Source organism: Emydura macquarii, unplaced genomic scaffold (genome assembly GCF_026122565.2).
Source record: "Emydura macquarii macquarii isolate MOO-44397 ecotype Brisbane River unplaced genomic scaffold, CSIRO-AGI_Emac_v2 contig_1230, whole genome shotgun sequence".
NCBI classification, from domain to species: Eukaryota; Metazoa; Chordata; order Testudines; family Chelidae; genus Emydura; species Emydura macquarii.
Window position 1 is genome coordinate 17,821,949 of NW_027131367.1, and position 26,474 is coordinate 17,848,422.

Below are 26,474 nucleotides of genomic sequence, written 5' to 3' on the forward strand. Positions count from 1 at the left end.
GTTGTGATAGGCATGTGTCGGATATTGAAAGGTGTGGTGTGGAGGTTGTTGATCAGCGTAGCAGTGGAGATATGTCTGCAGCTTTTGCATCTGTTGTTTTGGCAGAGTCTGGTGCTGCTTTGAGTTGGTGTCCTGGTCTGTGGGGAGTTTGCTTCTGATGATGAGCTTGGTGAGGTTGGGGACGCTGTTTGAAGGCCAGAAGAGGGGGTTTGGGAAAGACTTCTTTCAGGATGTGGGCCCCTTCGAGTATGGTTGCAATTGTTTGAGGATACTGCATATGGGGTATGCAGTGTGGGGTGACAGGTGACAACAAGGGGTGTGCGGTCAGAGGGTTTTTCCCTTATTGAAACAGGCTCCCCTGGGGCATTTGGGTCACACAGGCAGGCTGTGCTGGAGCACTGAGTTGCAGTGAGGTCTTCTAAGTCTCAGGCTGGTGCCCTAACTACTGGACTGTCCTTTCCTGCAGGCTAAAGGGAGCCCTGGGTCTGCACACCACTGAATGCCTTTGAGGGGGTTCAGCATTCTGGTCTTGGTCTAGAATCAAACGTGGCTGCTTTCGGCCTGTGGTGAGTTGTGCACCCCACAGCAGTCTGGCTAGGTTTAACGAGAGCCTGGGAGATCAGTAACGTCACCTGGCCTTATCTGAGAGAAGGCAGGCTGGGGTTAATTGAGAATGAAGCCAGCTGGGAAAGGGATGGGACAGCACTATAAAACCAGGAAACTGAAAGCAGAAGGGGGCTGCAGGGGAAGGCGTCTGCTCTCACTCCCTGGGGAGTAAGGAACCCAGGAGGCAAATAAGCCCTGGGATCTTGTCCTGGAGTGAGGTGTCTGGCAAGAGGGTAGCTATGGAGTGAAGTGGTTATGAGGGATACAGTGAACACCTGTGGTAACCCCAGAAGCAGGCAAGAGATGATCAAGGGGCCCAGGGAAACAGCAAGAGGGACTGAGTAGATGGGGATTGATGGTTGTAAGGTCTCTGATCTGGAGCCTGGTGTAGTGGGTGGGCCCAGGTGCCCCTGCCAGCCACCAGTCTAGGGGCACAGAGCCTGTATTTGGACAGTTGTCCTAGGGGACTTTTGCACCCCTGGGAGGGGTGGACTAAATGGTGATCTGGCTGGTGGGCCAAGTGACCAGAAGAAAGGCAATTGCAGAGCAAGCAGCGAGGGGGTGCCTGCTGCAGCAAGAACGAATGACCAGACTCGAGACAAGGGAGTCACGCGAGTGGTGAGTGGAACCCCAGTTACAGGGCCCAGTTTGACTTCTTACCACGTCAGCGGGGTTTTGGTTTGTAATCATGTCTGCCTTGGAAGCATCCCAACCATAGCTTCCTTCCCCAGCTTCTTTGCCTCAGGAGGTGTGGGAGCAGTTTTGTGGCTTGCCCCATGTCTAATGAAAGTAAACCAAGAAGTAATGGGCTTAATCTGCAGCGAGGGAGATTTAAGTTCAATATTAGAAAAGCTTTCTAACTCTCAGGGCCGTGAAGGAGGTTGTGGAATCCCTGTCATGGGAAGCTTTTAAAAAGAGGTTGGACAAACCTGTCAGGGATGGTTTAGGTTTACTTGGTCCTGCCTCAGCTCAGGAGGCTGAACTTGGTGACCTCTGAAGGTCCCTCCCAGCCCCACATTTCGGTGGTTCTATGGTTCTATGAAGATTGATCATGTTGGCGGAGGCGATCTGTCGGCTGATCACCTAGGCCAAGGAGGTGTATTTATGCAAATATGGCCTGCTCCTGGGATCTTTCCCTCCAGTTCATGAACAGATGGCAGGGGAGCACCCATTCAGACCCTGACTTACAGTGAAATGAATTGAATGCCTTCAGTGCACCCCCTGGAGGAAGGTTTGCCAGCCCCAATGGGAAGCGGTGGGGCCCAGGGCCTGCCCCCAGCCCAGACCCCAGATGCAGCTCCACCTTCATGCTTTCTCTGCCCCCAGCTCCGCCTTCCGCCCAAAATCTTCTGCCGAGGAAGCCTCGGCTATGCAGTAATGGAGGGGGGCATGCAGACAGATTCCATTACTGGTAAGGGGGGGGACGGCAGGCAAAGTTTGGGTACCACTGCTTTAGACACACAAGGTGGGTGAGGTATTTTTTTTTTATTGGACCAACTTCTCTTCGTGAGAGAGATGAGTGGAATTACTCCAGGTTTATGCTGCGGTGGCTGGCAGCACCATTTCCCTCAGATGACATGCCTAATTCACAATCCGAAGGATCTGAGTGTGCTGCTGCTTACCAGGGTTACCCTGAAAACCAGTCAGGGTGAAGCTTGTTTCTTGCACTTGTCAGTGCAAGGAGTGTTTCCTAGCTCTGGAATTGCTGTCTGCACACACAAGTGCTGGTAAGACATGTGAACACAGAGCAGAGGTGACTCTGTTGGCCGCTGAATTTCACATGAAGTTCTTGTCTCGATTCTTGAGTCCAGTTTTCTTTCCCTTAACGCGAACAAAGTCTGACGATCTCATTTCAGCCCCTAAGGCAGTCGGCCTCATCAGAAAAGCACAATACATAATTTGGCTTGATTTCATTCCACTTGCCTAGTCTGGGCCTCATGCTAACACAGAGACTCAATCATCCCGCCTCCCCGGGGATGCTGATCCCTCCAGGTCAGGGCTAAGGGGCACTGGTGCACTAAGCGCTCAGCCAGCCCAGCTCTCTACCTGGCAGGTGATAAATGGGGGGCTTGGTTTCTCATCGCTGCTGGTCTGTTCCTCGAACACTGGGTGATTGTAAGAGGGAGGAAGGGATTGAAGGGAAAAATGAGAAAACTAATGAACTTGAAAACACAGCTGAGGGGAGGATTGAAGTGGGGCTGGAAGGGAGTGGGGCTGTTGCCACTTAATAAACATGTGACTCCTGCAGACAGCATGGGTCTCTTGCATTGCCGGTTGACATTTCAGAGCAGAACAAGAAATGGCGATGTCTGCCAGCAAAACACCTTAAAGGGCCAAAGTAGCCAGACAAATCAGAGTGACTTTCACAAGAGAGTTTTTTAAGGTTACAAACACCTAAAGGGATGATCCCAAGTGGCACTGTGACTTCGCTGATCGCAGTGGAGCTGGCTTAAAATCCATCTCCTCCACTCCCCCATTGTTAGAAGTCCCTTCAGAATCAGAGGGTTGTCAGTGTACTATTCTCCATTGAGTTTAAGGTCAGAAGGGACCATCATGATTGTGACCCGTCTGTGCCTAGGACAGCCCACCTGAAAACGCTGAGGTCAGGGCAGTCTGCAAAAGGAGAGCAGCTTCTCTCAGCAGTGGTGGGTAAGATTTCCCTGACCAGTCACAAACAGTGCTCCTGATTTCCCATGCTGGATATCAAGAAACTACAACAAGAAATACACAGCCCTCTTTACTGCATTTGTCTCTTGCTCCCAATCAGCAACTAGGTCCAGTAAAGAGGTAAATTATTTAAAATGCTATTCCCTTTACCAAAATCTTCTGAGGGTCAGCCACATTACCAGATCAATATTGGTTGGGATCTTACTCAAAATACCATGCTGCCAGCCAATCCTTTAGTAACTAAAACTAAAAAAGAGAAACAAACAAGATGAGTGATGTTAAATGGTCAAAGCAATCGGATATATACAAATGACTTCAATGTCCATATAGATCAGATTCTTAGCAGTACTGGAATTTGCAGGTGTGTCCAGTTCCTCTGGAGTAAACCCAGTACCTGGATGGGTCTCAGTCCATTGTTTCACAGCTTCAGAGGTAGAATAGTTGATCCAGAGGTAGGAAACAGGAATGAAGACAAGATGGAGATGGTGCAGCCACCTTTTATAGTCTCTGGTCTGCCATGTGTCTTGTTTCATGCACAAGCTCACAGCACATGGGCAGGGAAAAGCCCTTGCAGTCCCCTGACCTCAGGCATGTCCCTACACGTCCTGATGACTCATAAGGTGCAGTCTGGGTTTTTTCACTGGAGTCATTGTACATATGGGCTATTAAGCAGGCTTAGTGCTGCTGCCAGCCTGTCTGGGGGTGCCACCCAGAAACACGGCACCAGTGTGAAATACCAATATACCAGACATACTTAGAACTTCTAATACAGAACTGATACATGCGTGTAAACGTGCTTCTCAATCGTAATGAATCATGACTTTTCCATCAATACCTTGCATGGCATATCCTATACCATATTTATTATAATTTTGCAGTATTGGTATCATAATGGTCATTCATATTCCATACAGCATCACAATGATTATCGAGTCTGACCTCCTGCACACTGCAGGCCACAGAACCTCACCTACCCACTCCTGTAATAGACCCCTAACCTTTGGCTGAGTTACTGAAGTCCTCAAATAATGATTTAAAGAATTCAAATTACTGAGAATTCATCACTGACACTAGTTTAAAGTGCAAGCGTCCCCTACCCCATGCTGCAGAGGAAGGCAAAAAAAACCCTACGGTCTCTGCTCAGTTGAAGGAGATATTTTTCTTCTTCTCTTTACAGTCAAAATGGCATTGAGGGATCCACAGGTATTGGCTAACTAGATGTGTTTACAAATGTGTGCACACACCTAGCAGGATGGGGCTTCAATCTCCATTGGGACCTGTAAATACAACTCATTACTACAGTAATACTCTTCCTATATACAGAGAGTAGGAGGTCTGGAGTAGTATGTGGCAGTGAATTTTTTGTCCATCTGAGGGTTCAGGATTAGAGAATGCGGTACAACTTTGTCTCCGCTTCAAAGAACTAGGGAAGTATCTCTGAAGCCACTTGGATTTTTCTAAGGAAATGATTGTCCGTACTCTGCAGACAATGTTGTTAGCAACTGATTGATACAAACACAAGGGAGAAAAACATGCTATCCCCAAACATATGTGTGGGCATCTTAAAAACAGCCAATGCTCTGCTTGGGAGGAAAGCATCCTTTGGGTAGCACACTGCAGCAGCTACATAATAAACAGGATTTAACCTGCCATCAGGCTTTCTAATGATGAATGAAATCCAGGCAGACCGAGCACTTACTATATGCCAGGCTGAAAACTGGAGATAAGAAGGAACAACATTAGATATATAGCTAGGGTGGTGTGGAGGAGGTGGAAGCTGGTGACTTAATTGCCGCATGGCATCAGCAGCACAGGTATTGGAGGGGAGGGAAGTCTGTCCTGTAAGGGATGAGCTTCCTGGATCTCAGACAGAGTCTAAGTGGAGCTCTGAAGGTCTTGCTGTTTTGCATAACCAGGTGGAACCAGACACAGAAATAAAGCAGCTCTCTTGCAAGCACCTTAAGCACTGAATGATCAGTGAAACCAGGCTTCAGTAACAGTGTTTCAGGGAACTAGAGGTCAGGTAGGGGGGAATAGTACTGCATTTATTAAGGCTGTCCACAGAAACAAATAACCACTTAAGAATTTTCAAATCCAAGTTCAGATAAGCACGTACAACACCACAAATATCAGGAGACACAGAAACTGTAGTTAGAACTTTGCAGCTTTAAAAAACATCTGTCTTTATTCATTCATAGCTTGGGCGGGGAAAGAAGAAGAGGGGGCCGCTGGTGCAAGGGTGGGGGATGGGAAAGAGAAAGGCACAGCAGAGACATACATTACTGCAGTTCATTGTAAAACCCGGTTTTTCAATGCTTCCAGTAGGCAAAGTGGTCTCCGGTTGGCTCTGAGCGTAGTGCTGGAATCTGGCTGCTCAAAATTTGCAGCCAGCCTATCAGCCTCCATGGTCCAACCTGGAGGAATTTTTCACCCTTTGTTTCACACAAATTCTGGAGCACACAGCATGCAGATGTAACTGACGGGATGTTCTTTTCACTGATGTCAAGCCTAGTGAGTAGACATCTCCATCTGGCCTTTAAATGCCCAAATGCACATTCCACCACCATTCTGCACTTACTGAGCCTGTTATTGAAACACTCCTTCTTGCTGTCCAGGGGCCTGGTGTAGGGCTTCATGAGCACGGGGTAGGCAGGATCCTCCAGGATCACTGTTGGCATTTCAGCATCACCAATATTTATTTTTTTGGTCAGGGAGACCCAAGTTCCTAAAGATGCGCACGCCATACACCTTTCCTGACCATGTCACAATGATGTTGGTGAAACGTCCCTTGTGATCCACAAGCGCCTGCAACACCATTGAGAAGTATCCCTTCCGGTTTATGTACTCTGTGACAAGGTGGTCAGGTGTTAGGATAGGGATATGCGTGCCATCAATTGACTCCCCCCCCCCCATAGTTTGGGAACCTCATTGCAGCAAATCCGTCCACTATGTCCTGCATGTTTCCCAAAGTCCCTACCCTTCGTAGCAGAAGTCTATTAAGGGCCCTGCATGCTTGCATCGCAGCCGCTCCAACGGTGGATTTACCGACTCCGAATCAATTCCTAACTGACCAAGTGCAGTCTGAGGTTGCCAACTTCCACAGAGCAATGACCACTCACTTCTCCACTGTCAGAGTTGGTTTCAAGCAAGTATTCATGTGCTTTAGGGCTGGGGACAGCTCTGCGCAAAGTTCAAAGAAAGTGGTCTTTCGCATACGAAAGTTCTGCAGCCACTGCTCATCATCCCACACCTTCATAATGATGTGATCCCACCAGAACTGGCGCTCCACAGACTGAAGATGATGCGTGACAGTCTGCAGCAAATGGGTGGTGTTGCGCTCTATGGTTTGTAGCAGGGTGGCCTCCGTAACATCGCTATTTTCTGTGCTGCAGCTCCTCTCTCACCTTTGAAAATACTGCAGGATAAGCCGTGAGGTATTTGTGATGCTCACAATGATAGTGCAGAGCTGAGCGAGCTTCATGCCTCTCTGGCAACGGCATGCACGTGGCATAGAAAAATGGTGCGAAAAAGTGTTTTCAGTTTGTTTGGGATAAGGAGGGAGAGGGAGGAAACACGTTGCATCATGGGAGGACGACAAGCTTCCCGAAAGCCTCTGCAGCTAGTTGCACTGTGGGATAGCTACCCATGGTGCTCTGCTTTGAACGTCAACCCAAGCGTGGCGAGTGGGGATGCAAGAACCCAACCAAGGACGTGGTATGATCACGCTCCTGCGACGTCTACAATTTGGCAGGTGAAAGTCGATTTAAAGTAAATCGACTTCACTCTGCAGTGTAGACATACCCTCAGAGATTTCCGCAATGCAGCAGAAGCTCTTTAAAGCGATATCAGAGGTTCCTATTGGGTTGCATACGGAAGAGGCAGAACCTTTAATTTGTAGGCAGCTCACTGTAACCACGCCAAGATTCTGGTTTAAAATGTTTACACTTGAGCATCAAGTTGCCACTCTGCTGCAAATGGCACAACATGGCTCTTTGCTGTCAGCGCCGTTGCAGCCAAGCTGGCGTCACCAGACCAGAATTCAATCAGCGATGATTAATTACTAGTTAATGGGCACATGGTGGGAACGCAGGTGCTGTGGATCCCTCCTCCCCAATGCCCCCAGTCTCCAAAGGTTAAAGCAATGGTAACAGTCTTATCTTGAATGTGGGCTGGGCATTTAGTCGTGTCAGACATCCCCGCATGACCCCTCCTGGTGCTCGTCTCATTCCCCGGTTGGTGTTGTGTGGAGTGGTCAATTTGTGGAACAATGAGGCCATCAGGCTCTGCACTGTGTCATCACAACAGTGAGCAGCCATTGAAAGTCACAGGACTTTCGCCCGTGGCTCTTCTGGTTAGCGAACACATAAGTCTTAGATTGATTGCTGCCCAAGTGATGGAAACCCTTGTCCCTTTGGCTCCCACTCTTTGGATTTGATTTGCTTGCAATCTGTGGTGGGAGATTCCCAGAACAGATGCTGTATTTCATGTCAATATCCAGGCCTTCTCTCTGGAGCTGATGGCTTTTAACCCTGAGGATTTAGTGCAAATCAAATGGAATTTTCCTCTTAGCAGAAAAATGTTTACATTATCTGCCTATTAAATAGTAAGGAAAACCTGTAATTTTTCCTTCCCCCTTTTCTCCACTGCTACATAAAATGTGACTGCAAAAGACTCTTATTCAGACATTTATCAGCCTTTGGGATGGAACACTCACCATTTATATATAAAAATATATTGCTTTTAATTATACGCAGCCAGCTTCAGTTTTACTCATTAGCTGCCTGTTCAGCCCTGCCAAGTCACACAGTGGTGAGCTGGCTGGAACCTTTTTTTTTATGGAATGACACACTGGATAAGGAAATAAAATCTGCACATAGTTTCAGAGGCTTTAGTTTTGCTATGTTGGAGGTAAGGAGTTAGTGGATGCAAGAAAAATAGCTAAAGGAGGAGAGAGAGAGAGAGAGTGGTGGAGGTAGCAGATCCAAGATGAATTCATAACATTACAGATTACGTGTGATCAAACTGCAAACCAGGATCTTGGGGGGAGACAGAAACTGCTGAATAAGATGAAGTGAGCCAGAATATAAATAGGCCTCAATCAGCCAGGGTTGCTGATCTTCTCCTGCCTGGCCAGGACAACTAGCAGGCTTTATTCATGGAAGCTGAATTGTTTTAATACAAGGCTACATAACACCAGAGCTACTTAGGAATTTTTTGAAAAACGTGTTTTTTTCATTGGAAAATGCAGATTCATCTAAACCAACACTTTTTGGGCTGGAAGGCTGGTTTCACCACATTTTTCGACTTGAAAATATTTGGAAAAAAGTGTCATCAAAATGTTTCATCTTGATTGTCATTTTCAAAACAAAATTCCAGTTTTCTGCTTTGAAACGACTTGTTTTGAAAGAGTAAGTGAACTGCAGTAAAAGAATTAAAAAAAAGAAAAAAAAAAAAAAGAAAATGGTCAAAATCAAAATGAAATATTTCAAAATTATTGAAATGAAACATTTTGATTGATCCAAACTGATTTTTTTCACCCTTGTTTTTTGGTTCATGAAAAATCTTTGAGATTTTGACTTTTTACCCCAATCTGGGACAGGAACACTTTCTGAAATCTCAAAAATGTTCATGGGATGAGAAAACTGTTTCCTGCCCAGCTCCACATAACACAAACCTGGAGGTCAAGGGCTTCTGCAGCCTTGTCTAGAGCTGTAATACACAATGAGACAATACTGAGCGATGGATGCTGGTGTCACAAGCTGGATGATATCACAGGCTGTTAGTAATAGACAGCACAGGACAAATAAATCGCATCACAGTCTGTGATGTTACACTGGAGCTGAAGTGGGCCCTGGGTAGTTGCAGAAGATGATGCTGAATCTAGAACTCTACGGGCTTGAAACATGAGGCCTTGGTTATGAATGAGATGCATTTTTAACACCAATTTTTAGCCAGAGTGAGCCTCTCCAGTGACAGTTGAACTTCCACAGAAGTTTGGAGCTTTAGCTCAGATCAGCAGTTTTTCTGTCTGTCACTTCAAGAGGCAGCTTCTGCTGTCATTGATGTTTATGGCAAAAGTCCTCTTGACTTCAGTGGAGGCTGGGTTCAGACTGATAAGAGAGAGATGGCCTGGAGTTTTGGGGAGGTGTGGCAGGTAAAAATGCAACTCCCCTCCTGCCATTATTCTGAACTGGCAGGTAGATCTTGCACATGAAATAAGAGAGAAAAAAAGTACTAACCAAAAGTATTAAAACTAGGATCTAGGCCGATGGCTGGATTAAAATTACCCTGGAATTCTGAGTTGTTGGGATTCGGGCCTCTCTCTAGCTAATGCATGCATCCTCAGAGCACTCTCCATTAACAAAGCAATGGCAGAACAGCACCAGCTCAGTTGGCACAGCACCCCCGCGTGTCAGAGAAGGGTTATCATCTGTCTTAGAAGATGGGAGAATAGAGGCCCAGAGTGGCTGTGATCTTCCCAAACAAACACATGACCTCACATCCAGCGGCTGGATTAGAACTCAGGAGCTCCTTGCTTCGTGCTCAGACCACAAGATGAGACTGCTGCCGTTCAGCACAGCACGATGTGAGGGGGCTGCTTGGTTTGCAGACGATTGGTGACTGATTAGAAACGAAATGAGATTTTTTTTTAAAAAGTGTCAGCTAGCAGCCCTGCTCTAGGATTTAAAGGGGGCAAGTGGCCTAGATGAGAGAGAACAGGGAATCCTACCTGTCAGGGCTGCCCAAGGCCTGGTTTAAGTCATTTAGTCTGACCCCCTTCATCACCTAGGACATTTCCCTACCTCCTTCCACTAATGCTCATCCCCTCTTCAAATACCTGCACTAATAAGGCCTTGACTCATCCTGGGGTAGCCTGCGTCAGTGCCTAATCTCCCTTACCATGAAGACACTTTTTCCTAATGTCTTGCCTGAAATTTTCCATTCATAGCTTCAGGCTACTTCAGCCTTGTTTTACCAGTTACAGATCATTTGAATAATTCCCATTCCTCCTTTGATGGGATTTTTGGAAGGTATTTAGAGTTATCAGGCCGCCCGCCCACTTAATCTTTTTTTCCAGACAGTATAAATTAAACTCGTCTGTGCCTGCCATGCCTACCAAGCTTGGTGTCTTATGAGTGGCTTGTTTTTTTGTGATTTTTTTTTTGTTGTTTCACTGATTTTTGTGATCCTTATAATAGGAGGGAAACCTAAATGCCATGCCCTGCTCCCAGGGCAATCATATCAGGCCTATGCAAAGCAGAAGCATTACTAGAATTGCCTGAAAGCTTTGTAACAGAACCACATGTGCATGGTTTGGGGATTCATTTCAGACTGCCAAAATCGGGACCGCTTCATGGCAAGGTCCATAGACTGATCAGTGAGCCTGGGCTGTGGCGTTGCGGGAGATCACAGAACTATCAGATTCACCAGGGTGTGGACTAAAAGTCAGAGGGAATTTAGCTTTGAGCTTTTGGGTTTGTCTGTTTTTTGGGTTTGCTTGTTCAGGTGTGAACCCACCTGAGCTGAAACCTCCAGGTCTGGCACAGAACTAAGGATAATAGCATCTAGACGTCCCAAATGAGGTCAGAGCTCCATTGCAGTAGGGACTGTAAAATAAGACAGTTCCTGTTCCAAAATTCTTGCACCCTAAATATCATCAAAGGTGTTTTATTTATACCCATTTACAAATAACACCTAGCTCTTCAACAGGAGATCTCAAGGCACTTTACAATGGAGCTAAGTATTGGTACCATCCCCATTTAATAGATGGGGAAATTGAGGCGCAGAGAAGTATAGTGACTTGCTCAATGTCACCCAGAAGGCTGATGACAGGGTAGGGAATAGAACAGAGGTTTCCTGATGTCCCAGTGCAGGACCCTGTCTACTGGTCACAGAGCTGTAACATTGTGAGAGTAAGTGATTGATCCAAAGTCACATAGTGAGTGTGGAGCAGAACTAGGCCATGAACACAGATTTCCTGAGGCCTACTCCAGTCCCTTAACCACAAGACCACTTTCCCTCCACTGAATCAGTCCTCTATCATATTATTGGTGATTCCATGATGTATTCTATGCACTTGATATTGATGCTGGCTTTTCCCACAATGGTGCAGTGTGATGCGCTCAGATTCTTTGTTTAACCCGTGTGGGCCTGAGGTCTTTTTCTGACTCTTAACTACCGTGCCAACACATGCTTATTTCAGGGGCCTCCAAACTGCCTCTCTGAGTCCAATGGCTCCACTTGATGTAAGTAAAACATAGGAGATGACAGCTGCCCTCATCTTTTATACTGAGGTCTGGCCATACAGATTACAATTCCCAGCATGCACTGCTCCAGTACATTTCTTGGTAATGTTGCATTTGCTTGTGTTATCAATAGAAAAATACTTTAACAAATCCCATGACCTCCTGGGTACTAACAATTAGTGTTAGACTGTACATCATGACCTCTTTTGAAATGATAAGGTATAAAGCAATGGGGATAGAAATCAGATCCTCCTGGCCCTGAAAGCACAGACCCTTACCCTTGATCAAAAGGTAAATCATCATTAGCTAGTAGCCTTTGATACAGAGCTGAGCAGTTCCTAATCCATCTAGCAAAGAGCAGTGGTTACATATACACCCACCTACCCCAACGCATTACAGTAGTGTACATATTTGTACTGAAGGTGTGTATGTGGTTAGTTGTTTGCCAAGGGCAGCTCCTGTGATGTGTAATTTACCAGGCTAGTGTAATACTTCACCTGCTTGCATCTTCAAAGTACTTTACAAATAATAAGGAATATTGAGGGTCTGAGCTCGCGAGCCCAACCCCCCAGGCTCAAGAGGCCATGCTCCAGCCCGAGCCACAATGTCTACACAACTATTTTCAGCAGCTTAGTGTGACCCCAGTCTACCCAGCTCTGTGTACCCAGGCTCGGTCCCAGATGCAGTGTAGACATATCCTAAATGGCCTCCATTTCAGGTGTGGGGGGCAGGAAAGAATCTGGCCCATAAAACAGAGTTGGATTTTCCAAGTGCTCAGCATTGGCCTAATTTTGCTCCTATTGAATCAACGCTCAAACTCCCAGTGACATCAAAAGAAGCAGGGTTCAGACCCACATGCGGTGCTTTTGAAAACCCCACCCATTAACAGAAGCCTAAACAGAGGCTGGCTTTGGAGGCTGCCTCGCTGGCCCTGGCTTCCTCCACAACACACTCCCCAGTGGTAGGAGGAAACTGCTAAAGCATCTCCTGGTGACACCGCTCAGCCATGTGGCAAGGTGATTTATGGTATATGCTTCTGTGAAGCGGGGAGTGTGTGAGCCGGAGAGTGACGGATCAGAACACGAAATGAATAGGAAGTCTAGAATGGCTTGGGAAGTAGCTGGAGGGCTCCAATCTGTAAGTGATGGACTCGGGGGAACTAATCAATGGGGCTGTGTACTTATATGAGATTCAGATTTAGAGCAGTGTCCAAGGGCAAGCACTGGCCCCTTGGTCAGATAAGGAGTGTTTGAAGGCCATTAAGCACAGGAAAGCAGACATGCATTATATGGGATGGTGAGACAAATCCTTGCACCATGCAGCAAAATGCTGCATTCATCTGAGCTTACTTACAACAGCTACAGGGCAGAGCTATCCGGTGTGACAATGTGGCATAAATACCTATAGAGACAGGACACCCATGTGCATAAAGGACAGAGAAGCCAGGATGAAATAGGGAGAGAGGCATAAAGGCTACAGTAATGTAAACCACAGCCGCCACCAAGGGCATGCTTGAAGAAGGAGCAATGAGAGGCTGTGTGTTGTAGCAGCACCTAGCCCCTGTTAATGTACAGTCACTAACGGCCAGACCGTCTGATTCCACAGTATCAGCGCTGCCCTGCAATAGCACGAGTCTCCGTTTAGGTGCTGATTAATAATTCCACATGTTAAAAGTGATGACATACTCCTGGCTGGCAGTGTGTGTGTCTGTGCATTACCATCATTGTTGGACATATCTATTGTTAGAGCTGGTTGCGGGGGGGGGGGGGGACGACATTTGCCAAGTGTTCATGGCCTGGTCTACACTAGAAAATTAAGTTTGCTGAACAATGTCGCTCAAGGTTGTGAAAAATCCACACCCGGGAGTGGCGTAGCTATGCCGACTTAACCCCAGTGTAGACAGCGCTAGGTCACCAGAAGAATTCTTCCATCGACTTCGCTATCGTCTCTCGGGGAGGTGGATTACCTACGCTGACTGGAGAACCAGTTTTCATTTTGTACGGGGGTGTGTGCACATTTGTTCTTTTTTAGTCAGAATGTTATTTACATTAATACTGAAGCTCTTTTATAACCATTTTGACAACAATTGCAACTTGAAAACTCAGGGGAAAATGTTGATACTGTCAACACCTCTTGAAAGAGAATTCAGTTTAGAAAAAAGGTCATTTTTAGCCCCAAACTTTGACCAGGTCTGTCTATAACATACAGAAAACTGCTGAAATGATGCCCCCTTAGCCCTGTCTCCCTCATTTCCTCTTTCTTCTCCCCTGACACCAACCTCCAACCTTTCCACCTGACTTCTATTCCTCCCTGACTTTTCCCTGTTTATTTCTTGTTTGTGTAGGCCTTTTAATCACCATTTAATCGAATGGTAGGTTTGGCTATTGACACCAATGGCAGCAGGATAAGGTCTTTAAAGAGCTACCTGGGAGTTCCCAAAGACGTTCATAAGAATGTTGCAAATGAGGGTAGTGAAAATTTTCTGTCGAAAACTCTTTTCCAATGGAAAATTGGGCTTCCAATTAAATGCAAGTGTTCACAGGAAATGTCTGCTTACCTCAGCAATTTTCTTTTTCTTCAGAAAACCAAAACCCAGATTTTTGGGAGGTTTCAACATAAAGTCAAAAATTTCCAGTGAAAAAGAAAAATGTTTTTTGTAGGAAGCTACCATAGAGAACCACACCCCGGCCTCACTTTCTGGCCAACTTTCATTCCAAACTCTCCACTCAAGCTGGGTCGCTGAAGACTGCCCTTGTAGTCTGCTTCTGAATGGGATGACTGAGGCTTTACCTCCTTGCAATGCCAACTGCAAAGACGGCGTACTTTTTTGGTCCGCTTGTGATTGACATAGTATCTAAAGAGCCCGTCTGACGTGGATGGGAAATAGCAGAGAGTAGGACTTCAAGCATGCCTGATCGTTTTACAGGTTTGTGAATGTATTTACTTTTAGATCCAGGCAGAGGGCAGGGAAGGGTATTTGAGGGTTCTGTGGATGAGGCCTGCATCCAAATAGGATGGTAATCCACCACAATGCACAAAATTATTGGGGTGGGGTGGGGAGGAAGCCCCTTACAACATTTGTATTTAATCAGTACCTTTGAAAAAATTGCGTCATCGTATTGACTGACAGGAGGAAAACTGGACTGGGGATGGCAGCTAAGAGAACGCAATCTGCACATGGTCATGTCTTCAAGAAAGTGACCAAGCTGCTGGCTCAGTACCTGTCAGTGAGTGACTTCCAGCCCAGAGAAGCTTAGCATGCTCCTTACTTGGCTGAGTTAGAACCAGCCCCTCAGTACTGTGAGGGGTCTCATTTGACTCTTGGTCGTGGCCATGTGAGCAAGCCAGAATATGGCGTCCATCCATGGGATCTGTCAGCCTAGCTGAGGTGTTTAGGGATGTTGGAGGCCACTCACCAGGGGCCTGATCCTTAGCCCACTGACGTGAAGTGGAACCAGCTGCCTACGGTGCTTGCAGAGGCTGTTTAAGGGCATAGTCCCAGGAGTCCTCTTCCTCCTCTGCCCTCCGGACGGGACTAAAGGAGGAATTCACGGCTCTCTCTGGAGATGCAGCCTAGGAGGCAGGATGGTAAGTCAGTGTAGCAAGCTTGCAGTGTATGTGACTGCCCCACCTAATGCAGCCATTGGTAGAGTTAAACAACCCGGCTCCAAGCTCCCACCATGGAGCTGCTTGTTTCTTACGAATCTGCTTCTTTACTGGGACTCAAATCACCTGAGCCTGTGGGGAGTGGGGTGGGGAGGGGAGGGACTATAATTTCCATAAGGGGCTTTTGTTTCCCCTTTCCCAGGTTTATAGGGTGTTTCTGTCTCTGCATTTCCAAATCTCTGGCTGCTTCCAATTCTTGTTTCCTGGTTCCTAGGTGAGGCCGGGAGCTTTTGTTTTCATTCTCCCACATCCCTGGGGTGCGTGCCTCTTGTTTCTTTTCATGGAAATCTGGGCCAAATTCATTTCTGATGTAAGTGGGTGAAAGATCAGGAGGCCAACAGGATTGTACTGGGTGACGCCAGAGTTGAATTTGGCCTACGGTCACCAGGACGGTTACATGTCCCCTTCACGCAGAAGCAATGTTGGTTAGACCAAACTTCATCTCTTCCTCCCTGGCAGCTCCCCCCTCACAAAAACTGGGCTGTCTACAGCGCTGCGTCCAAGTTGTAAGCTTTTTTCAGTTCCTGGTTGAGAGAAAGGAAGGCAAATGGAATAAGCCACTGAAGGGGAGCCTCAGAATAATACACGATTGAAAATTATAAGGAAGGTTAGTGTGTGGGTTTGAGTATCAGGAGCCCTTCAGAGATCAGATCACAGACAGCTTGACCCTCCGAGAGAAGTTGCCCGGCTCTGCCAGTAGATGTCTCTCTTACTCTCACCTAGATTTTCATCAGTAGGCAAAGCTGACGTCTGGGCAGTCGCGCGTACCTCGCCCCATCATTAATGATAATAGCCGAGAGTGGGCAGCCGTGCCCTGCGAAGGGGCTGTGTGTGTGTGCAGGCGGGAGCTCAGAAAGCACGGCCACTTCTTTTTTTCTGGTTCATAGCACCCAACACCTCATGTCACCCAGCAATCTGTAATTAATGAGCCGAGTTCATAGTAGCATCATTGTTTTGCATGTGTGGGATATTTAAAGAGCTGCCCTCCCTTCTGTGTTACCTCATTGACAAGTAAGCAAGTGACACTCAGAGCGAAATGAGGCTTCAGTCAAAACTTGGACCATTTGACTGAGCAGTAAATAATGATCCAGTGACCTAGACCTGCAAATATTTACATTCCCTGGGCTTTACCGATAGCTGGGGCTTGTTTTACCACCTCTCACCTAATCAGCAGAGGGCTGCAGTAATCCAGTGAAAAACTCTTTGGCTTCTTTTTCACCTCATTTGTAATATATGCCTCTCTGCTGACATGTGGTTGGCGCATTGGTACAGGTCAGCTATAACACATGGCAAGGTGTGTGGTTATACCAGGGGGACTGGTAGGATTCAGGAACCAGGAGGCCAGAATCCAGGTTCCTACCACCACCCAAGAAGAGGGTTATTTTATTCCTGTCTTATCTCCGTTGTTGAACATACCAGAGCGCTGCTGGAAAACTAGAATTCAGAGTGGACTCTGCACACTCCAAAATTATTGTTTACATGACTGCAGTGCTTATGGGTCCCAATCGAATCAGGGCCCCATTGTGCTAGGGGCTGCACAAACACATGGTGGAAGACTGTGTCTGGGTCTACGAGCTTACAACTTAAACAGGCAGGATATGATGAAGATGGAACAGGCCCAGAGAGGTAAAGTGACATGCCCAAGGTCACAGAGCATGTCATGGCAGAGTCAGGACTAGGGTCCATGTCTCTTGACTCTGAAGCTGATCAGAAATTTTGAGTAAATAATTTTTTAAGACAGAAAAATGCCTTTTCAACCAAAATTAAATGTTCACAAAAATAGTTTTGGTCAATTTTTTTAATGAAAAGTTTCAAATTGATCTTCAGAGTTTCCTTCTGGTGGAGGAAAAAAATCAGCTTTCTCTAACTTTTCTTACTTTTTTTTTCTCTTCGATCATATAACAAAAGACTATCATAATGTATGCACACAATGAGGCAGAATTAAGGTTGCAGAGGTGATCTTAATTCTGTCATTTTCCAATTTCTTAGTGCTTAACTTTGCAAGCTTAACATTCTTATAACATAGTTTTGTGTGTGTAACACACACACACACACACATTTGGATCAATTGTTCTATAGCATATCCCAACAGAAGTGTGAATAGTAAACGGAAAGGACATAAATGGGTTTGTATGGTTCATTGGAGACTCATCCGTTGTAGTGTGGGATCTTTTGAAGCTCCGCATGCAGGATGTCGTCGGCCTATGGCCACTTGTTGCTAGACCAGAACTCTAGCTGTCTTTCCTCCCAGTAAAAAGATGTGTGCATGACTGGTGCTGGCTGTACATGTCCCACATACAGACAGATCTTTGGTCATCTCTGAAGCTCTCCAGATCTTGGATTTTGTGCTTCAGAGGATGTTGAACTCTGGGGCCTTTTGCTCTCTCATTTGTCTAGCTGCCATTTTTTGAGCTGCTCATTTCACAAGTTGTTAAAATCCCTTGGCCTCTGCTAGCAAAGCAGGGTTTATGTCCCCTGCCTGCCAACGTCTTAGCCAAATGCATCCTGCTTGGAGGGCTGCGGGACATACGGCTTTGTTGCAGGACAATTACCCACTGCAAAATGTGAAGGGTTTGAACCCCCACAGACTATGATTTTGGGTGCTCTGAGAAGCAGCCTGAGAAATTTCCTGCCTATTTAAAAATCACCTTAATAAATGGTTGCTTGGAGCAGTTTTTCCTCATGGATGCATGGCTGCGGCTCAGAGACCATCACCGCCCTGGTGACGGGGCTCTGTGCTGACAGTTCTGCTTTTTATTGCCCTTTCACATACTCCTTCCATTCTTGAACAGCTTGTACCACCTAATGGCCAGTTTGCCCACGTGCTATCCTGTACCAGCCTTGTCACTACCACCTTGGGATTGCAGGGAGCGGATAACCAAGGGTATGTCTACACTGCCAGGAGACACTGACTCAGGCTCACAGAGCTTGGGCTAAGGGGCAGTTTAACTGCGGTATAGACATATGGGTTGAGGCTGAAGCCGGGCTCTGGGGCCCTCTCATCATGCAAGGTCCTAGAGCTCAGACTGGAGGGTCCTAGAGGGAGCCCGAATGTCTACACCTCCATTAAACAGCCCACTAGCCAGAGCCCCGTGAGCCTGAGCCAGCCGGCATGGGACCGCCACAGGTTTTTAATTGGAGTGTAGACCTACATTTCCAATGTCCTTCGGCCCCTCATCTATTGCACCCACATTCCTCCAATCCATATTAAACACACGTTTTCCCCCTACTTAGGCATGATTAACTCCTTAATTGCACCCTTAGAGCCAATGCTTCCAACGTGCGGCTCCTCCTTCCCTGCACAGACCCTTTGCCAAGCAGCAGAGGAAAGGAGATGGGCTCCATACGGATCCGTGCAGACGGAGGGACGCTGTAGAGGGCACTGGGAGCCCCATGGATCTGATTAACGTATTTCTTCACCTTTCAATTTTAAACACCCTTATCAAGGGATCGAAGCACTTTATACACCCGAAAAGGCTCATTGTCACAAAACACAATACGCTCAGTAGGGAAGATTGCCCCAAACAGCATCTCACAGCCCGTCTTTTAAATAAGCATTAAAAGCACCCATTTCTCCAACAATAACCATGACATTAATCGCCTGTAATCTTAGTTCATCTGCGTGTCACTTTCCCTCCACAAACACTGCCCGAAGAAAACCAGGTGGCACAGGCAGTGTTTGTGCACACATGATCTCACACACATGCACACTCACACACACATACACATGTGCACACACACACTAACCTGCGCGCACACCCGCACGTGTGGACTCACACACTACTCTTTTTTTTTTTTCTTAATTCCTGGGCTCTTCTATTTATTTTATTTTAGCCTCTTCCTTATATTCTCTCTCCCAAAGTCTCTTGCATGAAACAAATGTTTTTCGCAGCTAATTGCATCTGCACTCAGGGACATAATGCACAAGGAGAAAACGTGGAGACTCACAGATGGGCAATTTTCACCTAGTTGCAGCAAATTGTCTGTGGTTCTTTGTTCTGATTTGTGTCCTGACATCTGTGTGACCTTCTGCTCCCTGCCATGGCGCCCCCTATGGGGATATGACGTGCCACGGAGGATTATGTGGACAACACTCAGTGTGAGCCCATAGTGATGCAATGAGCTGTGTGTCAAATCTGACCTCCAGCTGCGCCTCCATTGATGATATTCTTGTTACAACCCCACTTGTCCTTAGGCTTAGAGAGAGGCAAAGAACAATTTTCTTTCCAACTGGTAAACTAATAAAAATAAAATTCGTTTGAACTATGGCACGAACAGCACAATGCCCTGGGCTGAAACAAGGATCATGTCCTCATGGCCCCGAACATGGCTGGTATCATGGCAGGTGCTGAAGATTTCCCCCCATCTTTAGCTAGAATCAGAGCCCTGACCTTCCAGGCATATACCCCCACCAGCACTCAAAGGGTTAACTAGAGCTCCGTTAAGGTACCTGGTTGCACCTGAAAGGTGGGCCAGGTCCAACTGAGGGTGAAGCCCAGCTGGGGGAGGAGCTGGGGGTGAGTATAAAGGGAGGACGCCCAGGTGAGACAGTGCTGCAGGGAGCAGAACTCTGCAATTCCTCTAGTTGCTAGAGAGTGGAGGAAGCCTAGAGAGACAGGTGCCTGGTAAGCCCAGGGAGGGGCTGCGGGAAGGGCCGAGAGGAAGGCCAAGGGAGATGTGTAGGGAGGCAGCAAGGAGTCTGTGGAGCAGGTCTTGGCTGCTCGTGTGGGTTGCTGGACTGGAGCTCAGAGGAGTAGGAGGGCTTGGGTTCCTCCACTGGAAAATGTGGTGAGGAAACACCCTGAAACAAGGGGGTGAAGGACCAGTGAGTTGAGAGCCAGGAGAAAGCCCTGGAGCTGTCGCCCCGTAGAAGAGCAGGAGCACAACCCTGCAGAGCATGGGTTGGGGTGACGAGTCGTGTTGGTTTGGGTTTAGTTAATGGGAGTCTCCCTCTGGAAGGGCTGGGACTAAATGTGACCTTAGTGCAGGGCTGAGGCACGAGAAGAGGCAGACCCGCTGCAGGGCTGGATCAGCTGTCAGCAGGGGCCGCTAGACAAGGCGAGCCTGCTAGGCCGTGCCCAGTCCAAGGGTGTGCACCAGCTGGTGTCTTCTCTTACAGGTCGACTGAGGTGACTGGAAAGATTCCCATTGCTTTGGATCGGGCCGCGGGGGAGCAGCTCCGCCGGACTGAGAGGAGGGGGTGCGTTCTGAAGTGTCACCTGTACCCGTTTGGTTTGCTTTTTTTAACAGGTGAAGTTTGGTGCTGGTAAATGTGCTGGATGGAGAGCCCTGGAGAGCAACCTCTGCTGAGCCCCAGGAAGTAACGTGTGTGAGCGCCTCACGCTGTGGATCACCTGGCCTAGCGGCACCACAGCCTGCAATGAGTGGGTGAGTCTCTTTGCCTCTGTGCTGATGACGGTGCCAGTGGGTGGCTAGGGGTGAGGGTGTCAGGGTGGTGATGTCCACGGGTAACTGGGCTGAGACCAGCAACTCCCCTGAATAGCCATCAGAGGGCAACAATGGGCATGATCCTGCGAGTTGCTGAGCACCTTCATCTCCCCTTGCCTTCAGGTGGTTCCTGCAGGGCAGGGTCAAGATACTCTGCCATGTCCCGCCCACTCCAATGTAAGGCTGTGACCCTGCAATGAGCTCTGCACACGGGATCTCTTTGACTTCAGTGGCGTTGTTGGGGTCCTCCCACTGCAGAACTGGGGTACCAGGCCCAATATAGTAATTGACTTCAGTGGATGTTGGACCAGGGCCTAGGTTTGCACAGCCTGTGCTCATATTTATCCTTTCCCTGGCTGAACAGACTGTTCTTCTGCGGGACAGGAGGGGAGTTGATCTGGTACTTTTATGAGCACAAATTAATATTTAAATTAAAAACCAAAAGCCAGGAATGTGAGGCTGGCTCTGCAACGTGCCTGTCGCATTCAGAACGACTCTGCTGGAAAAGGATGTCCTTACTGTACTTCCTGTAACTCCCAGCATGCAATACAGCAATTCCCCTTTGACTTACGTTATTAAACTGGTGGTGATATGAATGTCATGTCCAATTTGCCAGCATTCTGTTAAACTGTCGTGTACGTGATTTATCTGGAGGAAGGGCTAAAGAAGGGGGCACAGTTACAAGCCTGACTCTCCATAAATTAAAAAAGAGAAGCTGTTTGTGCTGGCGAAGCTTGAGTTCCCAGGACAGCGTGCTTTATTTAGAAACGTCGGCCAATGGGAAAGTGAGCCTCATGGATTGAAAGGGGCAGGTAAGATCTTAAAAATGCAGCCGCAGGAGTTGAAATAAAGGCCCACAGAGAGCGAAACGCAGGCTAACGTACAGCCTGGTTGTAAACCAGCGGCACTTCTACGTAACTAGGGCCGGGAACAAATGTCCATTCGCAGAACAAAAAAAAAATCGGATATTTTTATTACTAAATCGCTAAGCAAAATGTGATGGGTGGGAGAGGGGGGAGGGCGAGAGAAAGTGGGGAAAAGCTGTTTTTGATGGGGACAAAAGTCATTTCCAGACAAGTTCTATAACAGCCCGGCCCAGCTGCATTAGCAATGCCCTGACTTCTTTAGCTTGGGGAGGAACAGCGCTCAATGTAATAGCTCAGAGAACCAGAATATATGTCTGACCTGGCTCATGCCTGTGACATGGTAGAGAACTGGGCCACCCTGGGGGAGCGTTGGAGGGGACTGTTATGGGATTATCAGGAAGTGCTACCCACTCTCCCTGTGCACTGGAAGGCGTGTGCTGCATTGTTCCTTAGGAAGCCAGACCATGGGTGTGAGAGCTTGAAACCCCTGAGTTCTCCTAGCTCTGATTCAATCCCAGTCACGTAGAGCAAGGTTGGATGCCAGAAGTGAGACACTGACCAGTCGTCAGAGCCTCCCCGGTTCCCATTGCAGCTCTGGAAAGAAACAGTCCACATATGGGTGCTGATATACAGACGCATCTGGCATCCCAGTCAGGAAATGTGGGCCTTCCTCTTTCTGGGGTAATGCTACTCCCCTCCGTCATCCTCTCTGGCTCCGAGACCAGTAGGTTGGAGTGGCTGAGCAGTGAAGGCTCTGTAACCCATTTATGCATGGCAGAAGGTGCCGTTCTCTCCTCCACCCCGAGCTCGGAGCTTCCCAGCAATCTCTCCTACACCGAAATGACTGAAGGGCGTCGTCAGGCTTCACATGGGCTATAGCAGCACGTGGGGCAATTTCAGGGGCTTCTCTTTGTCCAAGTCCTCTCCTTGTCAGGGCTCTTCAAACGGAGGCTTCAGTTCCAGGCAGCTAAACACAGCAGGAACGCAGCACTAGAACCATTTGTCTTCCCAGCCAGATTTTAGGCCAGGCTTCTGCCTCCCTGATCAAAAACAAAGTCCCATCTCAGTGTCTGCACAGGCCAAGCCCTGATGTGCTCTCTGCCCCGCAGCAACGAAAGCATCTGTAACCGTCCCGGGAAGTCGCTGCATTCGGACATGCGGTCTTCATGCCAGTGAGGTCCCGAGCTTGGAATATTTGCTCCAGCAGCAGCTACGTGTGATACTGCGGAGGAGAAACCAGAGGAGACAATGAGAAAAAGTTATTAACACGGCCCACTTATGCACATCTTTCTTTATGCTTCCTCCCCCTCCCCCCGTTCCTGTGAGTGTGTGGTCACCCTTTTCCTTCCCTCTTTGCCGCTGGGGTGAAAGACATGCTGCTTTTCTAATCGCTTCCCCTGTACTCAGCAGAGAGCAGCCACTAGGGGTGCTCTGTTAGCCTCCTGTGTAGCTCATGGAGCTATCAGGGAGATTGAGCAGCACAAGAATCTCCATCTGAGTAATTGCATTGGCAAATTACAATAGAAGTCTTGGTCAGTCCTCGTACAGCTCTGCCTATGCACCTCACTTCCTCATCCCCCTTCCCCCCGCTCCAAAACGTAGGGTCGCTGTGTGGCTGGGCCTTGGTTAGGAGACGGGGTGTAGTGTGGGGAATAGGGCACTCTTTTAGGGGTCTAATAGGGCCCTTGGGAGGAAAATACTTCTAGAATAAATGGAATGGCAGTTTCTGTCCACGAACGTCCTGTGGTTCTCTGTATGAAGGCATCTGCTAGATTTCTCTGCATTTAACACCGAGATTGAGTGTTAAATTAATCACTGGTGTAAATGGATGCAGTTCACCTGACGTCAGCCTAGTCACAGCTGCTTAGTCTGGCAATAAATTGGGCCCTCGTACACTTGCTGTTAGCTCGGCATGGAGCAATGCATACATTTACTTGACTGCAGATGTACTGGTCTAGCTCTAGGAGATCCCACCCTGAGGTGGCTAACTTGGCAACAGGGCTGGCGTGGAATAAGCCAGTGGTTCTTCCATTTGATCTTGTGGGCCACCCCTCCCTTGCCAAACGCCTAGCTCTTAATTCCCTTACGCTTCTTGCTGCATTGCATGTCAGTACTGGTGGGTTTCGTGGATCCCAGAAAAGGCTCCATGGCACACAGGTGGTCAATGGATAAAGGCTGAGAAGCTCCGCAAGGAACATTTTGTAAATTGCCACCAAACCTCACATTGTCCAACACAGAATCTTTGAAGAAAGCTGAAATCAATCTGCCCTGCTGACCTCTGTGCTCCTTTCACCCCATTGACACTTGGGTAGCTTAGTTTAGGAGCTGGCTGCTGACAAGGATATGCATGGCTTGGAAACTGAGGAAGGCTGTCTGGGCTGGGGAGAATGTTGGAGGAACTAAAAGCCTAGCTGTGTACAATCAAAGGGCCCAGTGGATGAATGCTAGCAGTATCGGCAGGAAAGGAACACAGAAGGATGTACAGAAAAATAGAAGGTACTGGGAGGATCCATGGAGCAGGGAGACTCAAAACTGGAAATGATTTAGCTTTATCTACGCTTTGCTGGGGAATGCGACAAGTCCTCGTGGCTCTTTCCTTTGTGCATCAGCCCGTTGAGGCTTTACTCTCCCATGTGATTGGTTTCTCTTCCACAAAACATAGCCTCTGACGTTTCTGCTGATGAGGCAGGTAGGTCTGGTGCTCTTGGATATGTGTTTGGTGACACTACCCCATGCAGCTCCAGTAATGCTCCTCAAACTTGACCTGGAGGGCTTTTAGCTGTTGCAGGCTTGGACCTCACATAGATGCACAAACTCTCCTCAATCCTAACCTGCAGTGCTGCTTGCTTTTCCATGCCAGGGTCCTCATGCCATTCTGACAGTGCACCTCAGTTCTCTGGCCTGCCTGTGAAGCAACTCCACGGGAGGCCCCTGGCCCCTAATTTGGTATGTTCAGAGCATGGAAAGCACGTGTAGCCAGGCAGACACAGACAGGCAGTTCTCTGAGCACAGCAGCAATAGGTGACTGTGAGCAATCGGGTAAATAAAAGTCCAGAATGACCCGCATGATCCCCCCCTTCACCATGTAGACTTGGGCATATATCCTGAGTGCAGGTGGCTGGGGTCACGGGGACCTTATTTGCAGATGCCTAGTGCTCTGCTGTCTTAACAACCAAAAATCAGAGTGGGGGAACCTGAATCCTCCCGGGTCTCATCCAGAGCTGTTTGGCTCCAGCGGCATCAGCCTAACCTGAAAGCCAGACAGCCTCAGGCCCAGTAGAACCCTAACTGAAAATGAAACGTGTTTTGTTCCTCAATTTGCAAGTCTAGTTTTATGTCTTCCAGTAGTGAGTGAATTAGGCAGGAAGGTAGGACTTGTTGGATCAGTGATAGATGGTGTGTCCAGAGATGCTTTATAGTGCCACTGGGGGGCACTTTATTTGATGCCACTTAGAAGCAGCCAAGTGATTTCTCAATTTTTGATTGATTCCTGCCCTTGTTTTCCCCAACCACATGAAATTGCAGAAGAACGAAGCAAGCAGGGGCCAGGCGAATGGGAGACGGGACAGCTCACGGGAGAATGGTTTAGGGTGGGCATTTCACCCCCAGCTCACTGGTTCATATCTAGCCTAGGCTGGTAGTGGCTGAAAGTCATCAGCAGCCGGTGGCCGTTTGGTGAGCTGGGTGAAATGAGCTGGTGGTCCAGATTCAGTCCCTACTAGCCAAGTATCCGTGTGGCATAAACCATCAACCCTGCTGGGAGCCTCCGCAGAGAGGCCAAGAATTGGACGAGCCTCTCTGGGCAGTGAAGAATTCAAACATGGTCACAAGGGAAAATAAATGTGGCAATCTGGAAGCTGGTCCTCCTTAGTCCATGTCACCAAAGGGCCCGGTTGAGGGGCAAAGGGTGGTGCGAATCAGCAGCGCGGTCTGGGAGAAGCATGACCGGCGATTCCCTGCACTGCGCGTGGTTTAAGACCGTGCTAAAAGTCTCTTGCTTTCAAGGGCAATGGGATGTGTCGCAAATTTAAAGAAACATGAAAATAAGTCTAAAATAAATTGGATTTTTCAAAGAAAAAGGTCCCCAAATTAGCTCAGACCTGACTGGCAGGGGCAGGAAATATTGTTTTCATCTTAAAACTGGCTTCTCCCTCTGTCACCGTGAAAAATCAATGGCACTTGTGCTCCTGAATCCTGCAGGAACTCTGAAAATCTCCCTAAAACAAAAAACACCCAGTGACAGGGCTCCTTCCTACTGCCCCAGGCTCCCAAACTGCGGGGAACGGAGATGTAGCTGCACTGCATCTGTCAGAGACACAGGGCTCTGAATGCACAGGCAGGTTCCAGGGAAGGTTTGCCATTGCCTGAAGGGGTCATGGCAGCTGAAGTGCCACTCACAGCTGTATTTTGTTGTGGCCTCCTGTGATGGGCAGATTAATTTGGATCAAATGAGCACTGACCCAAACCCAACCCCCGCCAGTATCACCTTGAACAGATTCTCCCCCCCACCCCTTCTGACGGACCTTGGGCTTTTTGTTGCCCTTGCACATCCTTGGCCTGGCTCCCTAGTCCAAGAAATGCAAGCCCATCCTATGAGGCTGCACACAGCAATTAGCTACAGTCCGTCTGCATCTGTAACAGCTGCCCTCTTGGCTCACACACCAGGAGTTAAACCAAGGACCACCAAAGCTAAAAACAAAAACAAAAAAAAACCTGCTGCAGCTTGAGTTACCAAGCCAGGCTCTCTCGCTGGGGCTGTAACAGACTCATCCCCTTGGTCCATCAGGCACAGGGCTGCTTACACACCGGCTGGTGTGATGGACGTCTGCATCAGTCAGGCTGCAGGGCCCAAGAGAAGGGTCTGGGGACCAGTGTTTCCATTCCAGAATGGTACTCGTTGGATTGGCTGTCCCAGCCAATCTGCTTGTGATTTGTAAGCTCCTAAATCCCTTTGGGAGGGTGTGGTTTTATCTCC

General features: G+C 48.0%; 1 long non-coding RNA gene across 2 annotated transcripts in view; it reads left to right on the forward strand.

Moving 5' to 3' along the window:
* Nucleotides 1–758: 758 nt before the first annotated feature.
* Nucleotides 759–26,474, forward strand: part of LOC137152903 (uncharacterized) — a 33,731-nt gene continuing 8,015 nt past the window's right edge. Inside the window, exons 1-3 of one of the 2 annotated variants that reach the window (XR_010919647.1) lie at nucleotides 759–1,224; nucleotides 20,436–20,573; nucleotides 22,609–22,908. This is a non-coding gene — a long non-coding RNA (uncharacterized lncRNA). Of the gene's footprint in view, nucleotides 1,225–20,435; nucleotides 20,574–22,608; nucleotides 22,909–26,474 lie in introns of those variants that run through there. The other variant, XR_010919648.1, reaches the window with a different exon arrangement.